Raw genomic sequence first — 13,984 nt, 5'->3', positions numbered from 1 at the left:
TCTGTCACAGTATGTGGTTTCAGATGCAGCCCATGTCTGTATCTGAGTCCTGAACTCTAATTGGAAGGCTGTTCCATAACTGAGGGGGCTTTGTAAGAGAAAGAGCGTGCACCTTTTGATCAAAGCAGGCATGATTGATCATTAAAGATCAATATTTCAAATATGTCATTATTAATATTTTATAGTCACTGTGAAATTTTACTGGGAGCCAATGTAGTGTGGATAGATAGGGGTGATATTGTTCCATCTTTTTGTTCTAGTGTCGCATAAAGGAGGCACACGTAGTTGTCTTTGGCCATGTTTGTAGTTGGTGGTGCATTCTGGGAAATTGAGTCACTGGTTTACTGTGATATGACAGAGCCCCCATGAAAGTCTCTGCATAGACTTGGGTCTTGAATGCCCTGAGAAGGAAACCAGCACTGTTCCTCCAGACCATAACCCTCCCATTTGACGAGGTACTCTATCTTGCCCCTCCTGCACCTGGAGTTAAGAATGTTTTTTGATGAGATAGGCCAACTGGCTGTCGATGTCCGACGGAGCAGGTGGGGAGTTGAGTGGAACTTCAGTGGCTAGTGGGCCAGGGATGACTGGTTTGAGGCGAGAGACATGGAATGATGGAGCTATGTGGCTGTGTCTAGGTAGGTCCAGCTTGTATGTGACTTCATTGAACTGTTTGACAATTCTGAATGGTCCGATGTCTCTTTGGCTGAGTTTTTTTGCACAGGTTTGGTTGTTTGAGATCTTTGTTTGAGATCTTTGCTTGAGAGCCACACTCTGTCACCTGGCTGGTACTGGGGGTGTTCACTCTGTGTGTGTGTGTGTGTGTGTGTGTGTGTGTGTGTGTGTGTGTGTGTGTGTGTGTGTGTGGGAAGTGTAGTTGTCTTTGGCCATGTTGGTGGTGGTGCATTCTGGGAATTGGAGTCGCTGGTTTGCTGTGATTTGATGGTAAGAAACATCTAGACAGCATGGCATCACAATAGTTCAACCAAGAGGTAACAAAAACCAGTCTTTCTGCATCATATAGTTGCATTATATTTCCTATATTAGCAATATTTCTGAAAGAATGATATTCTAGTAATGTTATATAACTGAGCTTCAAATGAGAGACTGGAGTCAATAATCACACCAGTCTTTTACTGCTTCACATGATGTAACTGAAAGGCCATAAAGAGTTACTATGTAAACAAATGCTTGTTATAGCTGTCTGTTGTCCTAGTAGAAGTGCTTCTGTCTTGTCAGAAGTAAGTAGGAGGAATTTACTCAGCATCCAGCGTCTAATGTACATTATACATTCCTCAACTTCATTAAGCAAGTGTCTCTCATTTGACTTTGCTGAAACATAAAACTGTGTGTCATCAGCATAACAGTGGAAGCTAATACCATGTTTATGAATAGTAGTAGGTCATTTACGACTTTGACCAGTGCTGTCTCAATATTGTCATGAGTTCTAAATCCTGACTGATCGATTTCATGAATGTTATTGCTATGAAAGTATGAGCATAACTGCTTTATTTCAGCCTTGTCTTGGATCTTGGAGACAACTGGACAAAGCCTCCTGTCACGTTATTCTCCTCGCTGCATTCAGTGCGTATTAACAGCCCGCAGCATGATTGCGCGCTCTTTCGGGTTTTCATTGACCTTGACTTTACTTTTGACACGTGTGTGTTCTGTTATGGTTTATGTCCTGTCTCCGCCCCTGTATTGTCATTGGTTGATTCCCTTACACGTCATCATTCTAATCAGCTGTTTTGTTATCCCCTTGATTATGTGTATTATTTAAATTCCTTGTCTGTCTTTGTACAAAGGCGAAGTATATGTTCAGTTGCTGTTGTCTATCTATACCAAGCTGTTCTCTGTTATAGTTTCTCTGGTTTTGATTCTGTTTTGCCCTTGACTCTGATTCTCTGCCTTACCTATTCCAGTCTGTTTGCACTATTCCCTGACCTTGCCTGTCTAATGTTTTTGATCTTTGCATTACACTTTGGATTGTTATTCTCATTAAAACTGGTTTACCTGCACTGGCATCTGTCTCAGCCTCCATTACATGACACCATGCTTCATTTCTGATTATTTTTCACAAAAGTGAGATATGTAAATTAAAGAATTATAGTTTATTACTAGCTGCATAGTACATCAATAAACAAACATTAAAAACATCAGACTTTGGACCTACTGGGGCTGTCTTGATTCATAGTAATTCCATCTAAACTATATAGAATATAGAAACCATCTCACAGTGGTTGAGAAAATAGAAGCAGTGTTCAATTACAATGTGATTTTAGTAATTGATACTGAATATCTCACAAAGCTGTATTTACTATTGAAACAGAGAAGCAGATTCTATTCAAATTCACAGACAGTTTATTTTATTAATTCAGACAGGTATGGATTTACAGATTCACCCCAACTGACAGCTATTTCCATACAGCAAACAATGTATGTTGATGCTCCATGGTTAATTTGAACAAAACAGTAAATATTGGGTGCAGAAATAAAAGAAAAGAGCATACGCTCTGTTGCACCTCTTGTTATTAGCATTATATACTAATTTCAGAGAGAATTCTTCAAATGGAACTGAGTGAAAGGTTTAGGAGGGTTTTTACCAGCATATAATGCACTGTATAACCTCTAATCAATGTCATTAAATTAAAATAAATATGGAGCAGAATAAACCTCTTGTTCACATCTTTTCACAGTAAAAAATGGTTGAATCGGTACTCGCAGCAATAACAGTAAAAAGCAATATTTTTAAAACCATAAAAAATACCTTATGGTTGAAATATTTAGCTTATTTTATGTTTCAAACATTTCAGATAATGAACAAGTTTTTTGTGTACTAGAACAAAGTGTCAGTCTGACTCTTCTGCACATCACAGCTTGATGATGCCGTGTTCTTTTGTTTATTTTAATTCTCACTTCCTGTTCTAGTCTCTGCCCTTGTCCTGTTATTGGTTCATTTCCTGTGTCCTTCTTTGTCAAGATTCTCTTAATTACATTGTCTATTCAGACCCTTTTATGTTCCTCATTCATTGCATGGTTCAATACATATATTGCACTTATTGACTGTCATTGTGCTTGTATTTGTTCTTGATCTTTTTGGTTGCTTCTCAGTTCTGCATTTGGATCTCTGGAGTAGCCTGTTTAATGGTATTTTGACGTTATACCTGATTTTCCAACGACAGTGTACGTTTGTGACAGTAAAACACACGCACTCATATCCAAGTCTCTTCATTTGTCACACAGAATTTTTTTTTTTAAATACATGTTGGTCAACTAAAAGTTAAGCATAAAACTATCTAGCTATCTAATTAAAGCTTCTTAAAATGAAATACAGGCATTGTGTCTTTTAGTTTTTGATTGTGGAGATAGCACAGCCAGATACTTTTACTGTGAGCAGAAAAACCCTGCTTCAAAAAAAAAAAAAACTTAATGTAACCTAGTAAGACTACAATAAACAGTGGTAATGCTCTTCCAAGAATTGGGGGTGAAGCTGTTTGAATAGCTGGCTTTACACAATGAATAAAGTGGCTTTTCAAGTAGATTTTTATCATTTAGAGAGCCAAGTAAGGAAATGCTTTGATTGAACTACCTTCATAGAAGTCCATAGCTAAAACTGGTAGTGACAATCAGCTGAAAAACCTCATGGGAGCTCATTACAAAGAAAACCAGGACAGTGAAGGCATGCTTGTCCATTATTGCAGCAGCAAATCAGTTTGAGATGAATTTCATTCACTGTAGATTCTGGGGATGTGCTTTGTGTATATATGCAGGAATGAAGGAAGCTTCAGTGATAAATAAATAAATAAATAAATAAATAAATCGTTGTATTGTTGTAATTCACCTACTTAACCGCTAGAGCACTAATTTTGACCTCCAGGAGTCCTTGAAATTAATTGATTTATAGATGGATTGATTTATAGTGGTGGAAATCACAACCTAACATCATTCAATTTTATTATATTTCTTATTGAGTTCTTAGAGTTTGTGATTCGTCATTTTGGTCATTTTAATTATGTTTTTATTGGTCATTTGAATTATGGATATGAATTTAATCCAAACTTTAATAACTTAAACCAGTCTTTCTGTGGAATGTTCAGGAATAACAAGCTCTTTGGCTCTAATATGTAGCCAGAATATTATTGTATATACGTAGTTTAATAATATAAGCATAATATTTCAACAGTTGAAGTATGTTAATAAAAAAAAAACTGTCTTGGGGAGGTTTTTGGAATTTATTTCGCAGTTAAAATGGACCCTTGCTGAAAAACTTTTAAGAACCTCAGGTCTACAGCATCATTTCATTAGAGAAACAGGGATATGCATCATTATTGTACCATTATAATTCCTTACTCTGTTTACAAACTCTGTTATTACAAAACCTTGATCTGAAATATTTAAGTGCTTTGGGTCAGGTTTTTTCTCAGTAGTTGTACTGGGTAAACAGAAACTATGAAAAAGAGACTGACAGTTACAAAAAAAAACAAGTAAAAGAAGAAAAAATTATTTTTGAACAGCTAAATTGTGCTATAATTGGTGAATATGCAGTACAAGACTATCATATGGAGGTGTGAGTGGACTTGTACCATCTCTTCAAATGTTAATAATAAAATAGCATCAAAACAACAACAAAAAAAATCGCAATCAGAGACAAAAACAAAAACAACAACCCCACTGTCGTCGTCAAGTTTTACTCATATCCTTCGTCATCATCCTCATCCGTAAACCAGGCTGTTGCGTGTCTGGCTACTTCCAGAATGTTTTTGAGATGACAGTGACAAACGACCATCTTTTCCTTAGTCTTTGATTGGTGTGTGGGAGTGGAACAGCATTAATGAGTTTGGAGCCATAATTAGCATCCCACTCACTCATCACCAGAATTTATTCTCTTACTGCGTGTGTGTTCTTTCCTGTGTGGTGTGCCTCCTAATTACTGGCCCCATTCAGTGTGCCAGTGTGCTTGAATAAAGTAAGTGAGGAAAGCACTGAGCCTGTGTTCTCTCAGATTTTGAAGTTGAAAAGCATTAAAGTAGGATTTGTGTTCTATTGATCTATATTTAGCACCGTGTTATACAATAAAGAGGAAAACTCTGTTAGCCCTAAACCATTTAGTACAAGTGAGACAGTTCACTAAAAATATAAAGTTGAACAACAAAGAAAAAAAACTAATGGCTGACAGCTTTTTGTACTCCCTGAGTGGAGAATTAATTTCCGATTGATTCTTGAAAAAAGATCTCATCATGTTTTACTATCATCAAAGGATGACACAATCACTGATTCATATAGCAAGATTGAAGACCAATATAGTACCAGACTTATTCTTTGCACATATCTAATTGTTCGTGTTTAACTGCTTATTGTAGTTACTCATCTTTACCTTATATATAAGGAATCATTTTTTTTTGTCAGAGTTGTACCTATAATAATAATAAGAGGAATAAGAATACTAATAAGATTCTGTTTATTACAGTATATCTATCTATAATATATGGCCAAAAGTTTGTGGACACCTGACCATCACACATATATTTGTTTTCTGAACATCTAGATTTAGTCCCCCATTTGCTGTTATAATAACCTCCACTCTTCTGGGAAGTCTTGCCACTAGATTTTGTAATGTGGCTGTGCAGATTAGCCTATTCAACCACAAGAACATTAGTGAGGTCGGGCATTGTCAAGGCCTGGCATGCAGCATATATATATATATATATATGTTAATGTCCACCACAATGTGGTAAAATGTTATACAGTGCTTTGATGAGGAGTTGTTTTTTGTAACTAACCTTATTAATTATGTTGGTAACTACTGCCAGCAAATTGTAGACCATCTATATAAAAAATCTATATGTCCCAGCAAAGCAATGAAAAGATCTGGTCTGGTCTTTATAAACTACTTTATACAGCTTCAGAGCTGCTACCCTCAGACTGCAGGTTTTGGTCTTCAGCCTTAGTTCTAAATAGGGTCAAATTTAAGGTGAGGTTTAAGTTCTCTTGAACAGCAGGATGAAATCATTATTTTGTGTGATTTGTATAATAGAATATAATAAAGCAATAAAATATAAATATAATTTTAAAAAAAGACATTTCTTCCTGTAAAATGTAAGACGGTAGAGTAATGTAGTGTAAGGGAAACACAAACTTGACAAAAACCCGACAAAAACCATTCTAATGACAATGAGAGTCCTCAAGTTAGAGGCATGTTCATAAATTCTAAATTTAAATGTGATTAAATAATCACATGATCATGTGAAAAAATAAGTACACCCCAATGAAATTCTTGGCTTTTTGACATATTTGGACAACACATTTGATCCTCTTTGAAACAGTGCCTATTAACAAAGTTGATACACTCTATCATATGACACACAAAATTGACATTTTATAGTAAATTTCACAATTTAAATGAACAAAAAACAGATCAGTCGCATGGAAAATGTACCCCTACATTTATCACACCTTCAAATCCATAAAATTAGAATCAGGTGTTCAGGATTGGGTGCCAGTAATTAGAACCTGCTTAGGGAGTGCAGGTGGAACCGGTCTTACTTATACCCTCTCATATCTAGTGTCTGGTGTTCCCTTTGTTATTGAGGTGTGTGGTGTCATCATGCCAAGATCTAAAGAGTTTTGTAAGGCCTTAAGAAAAAAAAGGTTGTGGATGCCTATGAGTCTGGCAAGTGATTTAAAAAGATTTTTAAATTATTCAAAATTATTTGAAATACATCATTCCACTGTAAGGAAAATCTTCTAAAAAAAAAAAAAAATGCTGCAGATTTCAAACAATTGACAATTTGTCCAGGACTGACCATCCTAGCAAATTCAGCCCAAGAGCAGACTGTCAGATGCAAAAAGAAGTCTTCAAGAACCCCAAAATTTCATCACAGGATCTGACAGTAAGTCTTGCAACTGTTGGAGTCAAAGTGCATGCTTCTACAATCAGAAAGAGATTGCACAAATTTGACCTGCATGGGAGGCGTGCCAGGAAAAAGCCTTTGCAAGACTACAGATTGCCAGTGAGCATTTAGGCAAAGACCAGGCCTTTTGGAATAATGTGCTTTGGACAGATGAACCAAAGATAGAGTTGTTTGGCCACAGTAACAGCAGACATGTTTGGTGCAAACCAAAGACAGCTTTTCAGCAGAAGCACCTCATACCAACTGTGAAGCATGGTGGTGGAAATGTTATGGTTTGGAGTTGTTTCGCTGCCTCAGGGACTGGACAGCTTGCATTCATTGATTCAACTCTGAATTCTGCATCATATCAAAGAGTGCTTGGAGATAATGTGAGGCCATCTGTCCAAAAGTTGAAGTTGAACCAAAAGTGGATCTTTCAACAGGATAATGATCCTAAGCACACTAGCAAATCCACCAAGGAATGGCTCAAAAAGAAGAAATGGAGAATTATAGAATGGCCCAGTCAAACCCTGAGTTGAATCCCGTTGAAATGTTGTGGGGGAATTTGAAAGTGGCAGTACATGCAAGAAAACCCTCAAACATCTTGCAGCTGAAATAATATTGCATGGAAGAGTGGTCAAAAATCCCAGCAAGCCTTGTGGACAATTATGCAGAACACCTACAAGAAGTTATTTCTGCTAAAGGGGGCAAAACTAGCTTCTAATGTCAAAGGTGTACTTACTTTTTTACACAGAAGAATATCACCTCTGCTGAAAAAGTTATTTTGGCTTGTGGTTTTGTTCAAGTATATCAACTTTATTAATAGGCACTGTTTTAAAGAGGATCAAATGTTTGCTTATCCAAATGTGTCAAAAAAAGCCAACAATTTTTATGGGGGGTACTTAATTTTTCACATGACTTTCGTTGTATGTTCATTCATAGTTGGTATATGAATAAACTGAATTACAGGCAAGGGCACTTCTTGCTGTTTGGCATGTTGTGACTTGGATGTGAATAGCACAACTATGGAAAACTTGAAATCAAGCCAAATAAGAGAGAGAGCAGCATCCATTACTATAGAGTTTCTTCAAAAGCTCTACTACAAGATAAGCATCTTCAGCTTTGGGTGAAGGTTACACTTTTCAGTGTGTGTGTGTGTGTGTGTGTGTGTGTGTGTGTGTGTGTGTGTGTGTGTGTGTGTGTGTGTGTGTGTGTGTGTGGTACAAGTCAATTACAGCATGCCAGCCATGTCACATTATCCCTACGATAGACCTGCACCCATAACCGAAGGGAAAAGTCTGTCTTTCAATGCAACAACTCATCATCATTCCAAACAGTGAGATCTAAGTGAAAAGAGTGAGTATGAGAAAGCAAGAGAAAGACAGATGATGAGAAGAAGGCAGTTACACTGAATGTGAGAACTGACGAAGTTCTGGTGTCATGGTGACCTGCAAATGCTCACTCCCATCTGCTGCTCCTTTACTCCCAAAGAACACAGAGGTGAAGAAAACAGTAAAAGTTCTGTGGTGTTAGGACCTTGAAGCATTCTTTCACTGCCTGAAAGACCTTGAACTTTCTTTAGCCTCAATGGACAGCATACACACACCTTGTCCGTTTCACCTTTTTCTGAACCCTTTGTTCTCTGACAAAATGAAAATAAACACACACTTCCTTACTTACAACAGGTGTGCACACACACACATATATACACACATACACACACAAACACATACTATATAGGCTACCACACAGTTCTCTTCACTTTCCAAACAGTCTGTCAAACACCTCCTTTACTGATTGTCCATTTGCAGTAGGGTGTGTGTGTGTGTGTGTGTGTTCATTTTCAAGGTAAGTGAGCCAGGCATAAAGAGCATGTGGTTCCTTATGGAGGCAGCTGTTGCTTGCTGAAAGCTTGATTGTTTCTGCTATCTTACTCCATCATAATCCCCCCACAAGCCCCCTCAAATAGAAAAGAATGCATGAAAAAGTCAAAACGTGCATGTGTTTATGATAAACACTTCCCAATGTGCCAAGGTTATAATATTTTAATTGGTTTGGGGCAAAATATTGCCTCCAGACGCCTGCCAGTCTCAAGTCTTACAACAACAGTGGTAAGAGAAAAGGCGTTTTGAGTCCAAAAGCTTACATAAGTATATGGTTTCAGTAGTGCCAAAAATACGTCAGCTTTGTGCAATGCTTTGTCACTGTTAGATGTCATGTTATAGATTTTCAGATGTAGCTGATGGATATTTGTCAGTAATTATGATTGTTTATATCATTCTCCATGTGTATGTGATTGTGCCCTGCGATGGATTGGCACCCTGTCCAGGATGTACCCTGCCTTGAGCCTGATGCTCCCTGGGATAGGCTCCAGGTTTCCCCGTGACCCTGAAAAGGATAAAGCAGTATAAAATATGGATGGATGGATGGATATCATTCGCCATGCTCATTTCTTTTCTTCCCATTGTCATTTTTGAGGTTTCATTATGGTCTGGCCTTTGCTTTTCTGACTAAATCTGATAAATAACTCTGAAAAATAAACCATTGCCCTGGACAAATTGAAAGTTGCACCATAATTTCTCCGGCTAATGTTTTTCATGTTACTTGTATTAGAAAGTCAAGATATTTAATTAGCTGTTAGTAAACTACACAATCAAACAGTTTACACATCTAAATGACAGTGAGAATGGCACAGCAATCACAAAGCCAAAACAAATCAAAATACAGACTTGTGGGTTCCCAAAAGCTTCAACATTAAAGCATTTACCCTGTGGCCAGGAGTCAGTCAAGCTCTGTATGTGGGTAGGTTGAAGTTAATTTCTCTGATGTCAATCAAAGCCAGCTAGCCAACTGCTGGCTTCCATGAGCTAATGTAAATGGATTAGGACAGATAATGTCCTCATCCATATACCAGAGTGTTCCAGCTGCCCTGTGATGTTTGAAAAGTCAATGTAGGGTATTAGCAATTAAAAATTTGGTAAAAATAAGAGTGAGAGAGTGAGAGAGAGAGAGAGTGAGAATGCAAAGACAATAACAGCTGACACTGATAAAGTCAAGCACTCAACACACAGTTGGCTTTGAAAGAATCTCATAAACAAAGTCCTCACATACCCTTAAAAGTTCTATCCTTTGCTGAAAAATCATATTTAGGTAAGCAAATATGTTTTTAGGCCCTTCACATTATCCATCCATCCATTTTCTGTACCGCCTATCCTACACAGGGTTGCGGGGATCCTAGAGTCTATACCAGGGGATTGAGGGCAGGAGACATCCTGGATGGGGTGCCAACCCATCACAGGGCACAATTGCACACAAACCCGAACAAACATCAAACTGGCAGAGCGTGAACTTGGCATGAACTTGAACTTGAACAGAGTGAAAGCCGTAAGTTCATGACTAATTCTTTGCAGTTGGTTGTTTTTTTTGTTAACTGAGTTTTGAAAGTGCGCTGAAAAGCATGGTGTGAATTAACACAAGCCTGGAGCTGTGCTAGAATTCTGCCTGCCTCCCAAGTCTTCCTCCGCACCCTAAAAAACCGGGTTCTACACACTGGTATGTCAACAACACTCAAATCTACCTCAGCAATCAGAAATCAAAACCTGGATGAAGCAGAATGTTCTCAAGCGCAGCAGCAACACGACTGAATTCATCCTCATTGGTTCAAAATCTCTCCTCAATATAACTGCACCTTTAACACTCCAGATCGACAATACAGTTATTTCCCCCTCTCAGAGGTTCACAATCTTGGTATTGCTTTTGAACCTTCACTCTCATTTGATGCCCATATTATTAGATCTACTGTTAAAACCTCTTTTTTTCCACCTCCACAACATCATCTGTCTTATATCCTGCCTCTCCTACTCAGGAGCTCAGTGCATTATTCATGCTTTCAATTCGTGTTATTTAGATTATTGTAACTCTCTTCTCACTGGCATCAGCTCTTCATTTCTGCATAAGGTTGACCAGAACCTCCATTGGCTTCCTGTAAAGTATCATATCATCTTAAAAATCCTTCAACTACGGACAATTTGGAGATGCCAATTAGCCTACAATGTATATCTTTAGACTGGGGAGGAAACCCACAAAGCACGGGGAGAACATGCAAACTCCGCGCACACAAGGCAGAATTGGGAATCGAACCCCACAACCCTGGAGGTGCGGGGTAAACATGCTAACTACTGAGCCACCGTGTTATCATGTTATCATGTGATCACATACATTGGATAATTCACATTATGTCACATTATTATGCTAATCTTATACAAGGATTAATTCATTATTCCATTATTCATTATTACTCTAGCTACCAGTGGCATGTATTTTTTGTGTTCTTCATAATTGCTGTTGCTGATCAGATATCATCACAACAAATGTATGTCTAGAACAAGTCTAAACAAAAGTTGAATTGCTCTTATTCTATCAAGTGCACAAAACCTTGAGGGATAGAACATACGGAAAAAGTCTGGTGTGACTTGGAAAGCTGGCGCCATCTTTGGATGGACTTTAATAACTGTTGAAGATCATTTTCATTTGTTTTGCATGAACCGGTTTTCCATCACCATTAGTGTCAACATGTTAAGGATTATCACAGGGTGAAGTGCACACAGAGGAAATTCTCACTGTGTTCCACTGCTCAGCATGAGGAATAAGCAGATGAAGTTTCACTCGTGCCTTGTGCCAACAGTGCAGGCGGCTGCACACTCCCAGGTTCCTAAATATCCTTTAGCCCAGTTCATTCCTGAATTCCTGAGCCATTTTACATATCCATTGTACTTCTAATGTCACTTAGTCACTTTACACCTTATTTTTACACAGTGCTCTACTTTGTATTGTTTACACTACTCATACTGGTTTTACTTCTTATATTGTATATTATATATTGTATTTTGTTGAACATATTCTATTTTAATCATATTTGTATTTAAATGAGCTTGAATTAATTGGTTAGCTTGTGTTGTGTAAATGCATGTGTGTTTTGTATATTCAATGCCTTATATTGTTACAGTGTTATGTAATGAATTTACCTGAGCCTTGACAAAACCGTTTTTGAAACTGACATTATGAAATTCAAAGTGAAACTCCACAGCAGCAATGTGAGTGAAACACTCATGAGACAAAGATGATATCCAATCCTTGAGCTTTCACTCACTACAGGTAATTTAAGCATGAGTTATATTTTCACAAGACTCTGAGGAAGCCAAATACAGCCAGTGACAGGCACTCATTATACTCTGTGCCTGTACAAACTTTAGTCCACTTTCCCCCCCCCCCCACAGAAAGCACATACCCTGGATGCCAGCCAGCCACTACAGGCTATGTGCAGACGTAGTTATACTCACAGAGTCAAGCTGCCCATGCAAAACGTTTCAAGTACCACTATTTGAACGCCACTGAGCTACCCAACAAATTAGACTTTCTAGCAGAGCCAAGATTATCTCAACCAGACAACATAAAACACTGATTATTGCACTTATATAGTAGTGAAGAGGTAGAAGTGGGGTTTAGGCTTCAAAAGATCATCTGTCAAATTTATACACAAGGCCTCAGCATTGGCTGATCCCTGTCCTGGAACTAAAAACGTGTTTTCCTTTCTGACTGAAAAACACCAGGCAGTTTGCCATCAGAGCTGGCCAGTAGAGATGGTCTTCATGCAAATCAAAGAGGAAATTCGTGTTGGCAGCTAATATTGAAAAAATATGTAAATATCAATGACTGCAGGATATTTAAATATCTTCAACTGCAAGCATCTCACCAAAAGCCTTCATAATCATTTCTGACATGTATCCTGTTTAGTATGGGGTGCCAGGTTATGAACCCAGATAAATGTGGTGGTGTAAATAGAAATTTAGAAAATATGTCAAAAATTCTCTGCTTTATGTTCCTAAAACAGTTTTAGTGAATACGTGGCCTCTTGTTAAACAAAATGCATGGGTCCAATTTTTGTTTAATCAGTGCAATGTGCTTGTGTTCTGGTAGAGAAGTCCCTCTCACTGAACTCGCCTAACTATACCATTGTTCACGTTATACAGAAGGGCAAAAGAGGTGGATTTAAAGAAGTGATTGTGTTCGTACAACATTATGTTTGGGGAATTTTAATCTTTGTAATACTTTAATTTAGTCAGAAAGTACTGGGAAAAGCATCCCCACAACATGATACCACCACCGGCTTCATGTTGGAAATAGTGTTCTCAAAGGGATGGGTACTGTTAGGGTTCCACCAAATATAACACTTTGTGCTAAGGTTAAAATAGTCAGTTTTGCACTCAACAGACAATAAAATCTTTTTCAATGTTTGCTGAGTCTCCAAATGGGGTTTTCCATCCATCCATCCATCCATCCATCCATCTTCTATACCGCTTATCCTTTTCAGGGTCACGGGGAACCTGGAGCCTATCCCAGGGAGCATTGGGCACAAGGCGGGGTACACCCTGGACAGGGTGCCAATCCATCACAGGGCACAGTCACATACACACTGACACACCCCAAATGGGGTTTTATATGACTTTTTTCGTGACACTCTTCTGTAGAGCTCAGTTCTGTAGTGTGTCTGGGCTATGGTTGTCTAGTGAATAGTTGTTCTTCTGTGCATCTCTCCAGTTCTAATGGTTACTCTCTGACTATTGGTTACTTCTCGGACAAATGCCCTCCTTACACTCCACTGGATTTTCAGGATGTTTTTTAAATAGCTAAACCGTGATCAATACTTTTCCAGAACTTTGTCTCAGACTTGTTTTGATAACTCCTTGGCCTTCATGATGCGGTTTGTTTAGTTATGTTCTCTAACAAACCCTGGGGAATGTGACATTTTAATTTCACCCCATTCAACTAATTATGTGTATTCGAATCACACGTAATTAATAAAGAAGTAATTTATGTGTTTAATTTACAGGAAATTTATGGTGAATACCCATGCATTCATGACATGTAAACATACTGTTTACCGCTCTTTATAGTGTTTTTTTTTAAATGGAGAAACATTTAACTTCATTATTTTTGAAGACATCTTTGCTCTACAGCATTTCTTTGCATGTGCCTAAGACTTTTGCACAGTACTGTAAATATACATACATATGTATCATATATATATATATATA

The 13,984-nt window shown here is 37.9% G+C and overlaps 1 long non-coding RNA gene across 1 annotated transcript; it reads left to right on the top strand.

Moving 5' to 3' along the window:
* The first annotated feature begins 517 nt into the window (after nt 1-517).
* Nucleotides 518-2,012, top strand: LOC128628826 (uncharacterized). The gene is made up of 3 exons (XR_008393077.1): nt 518-638; nt 878-945; nt 1,518-2,012. It is a non-coding gene; the product is annotated as an uncharacterized LOC128628826 (long non-coding RNA).
* Nucleotides 2,013-13,984: the final 11,972 nt, after the last annotated feature.

The sequence above is a fragment of the Ictalurus punctatus genome, chromosome 20, assembly GCF_001660625.3.
Source record: "Ictalurus punctatus breed USDA103 chromosome 20, Coco_2.0, whole genome shotgun sequence".
NCBI classification, from domain to species: domain Eukaryota; kingdom Metazoa; phylum Chordata; class Actinopteri; order Siluriformes; family Ictaluridae; genus Ictalurus; species Ictalurus punctatus.
Note: the sequence above shows the minus strand (reverse complement) of the source record. Positions and strands in the feature narration are given on the sequence as shown.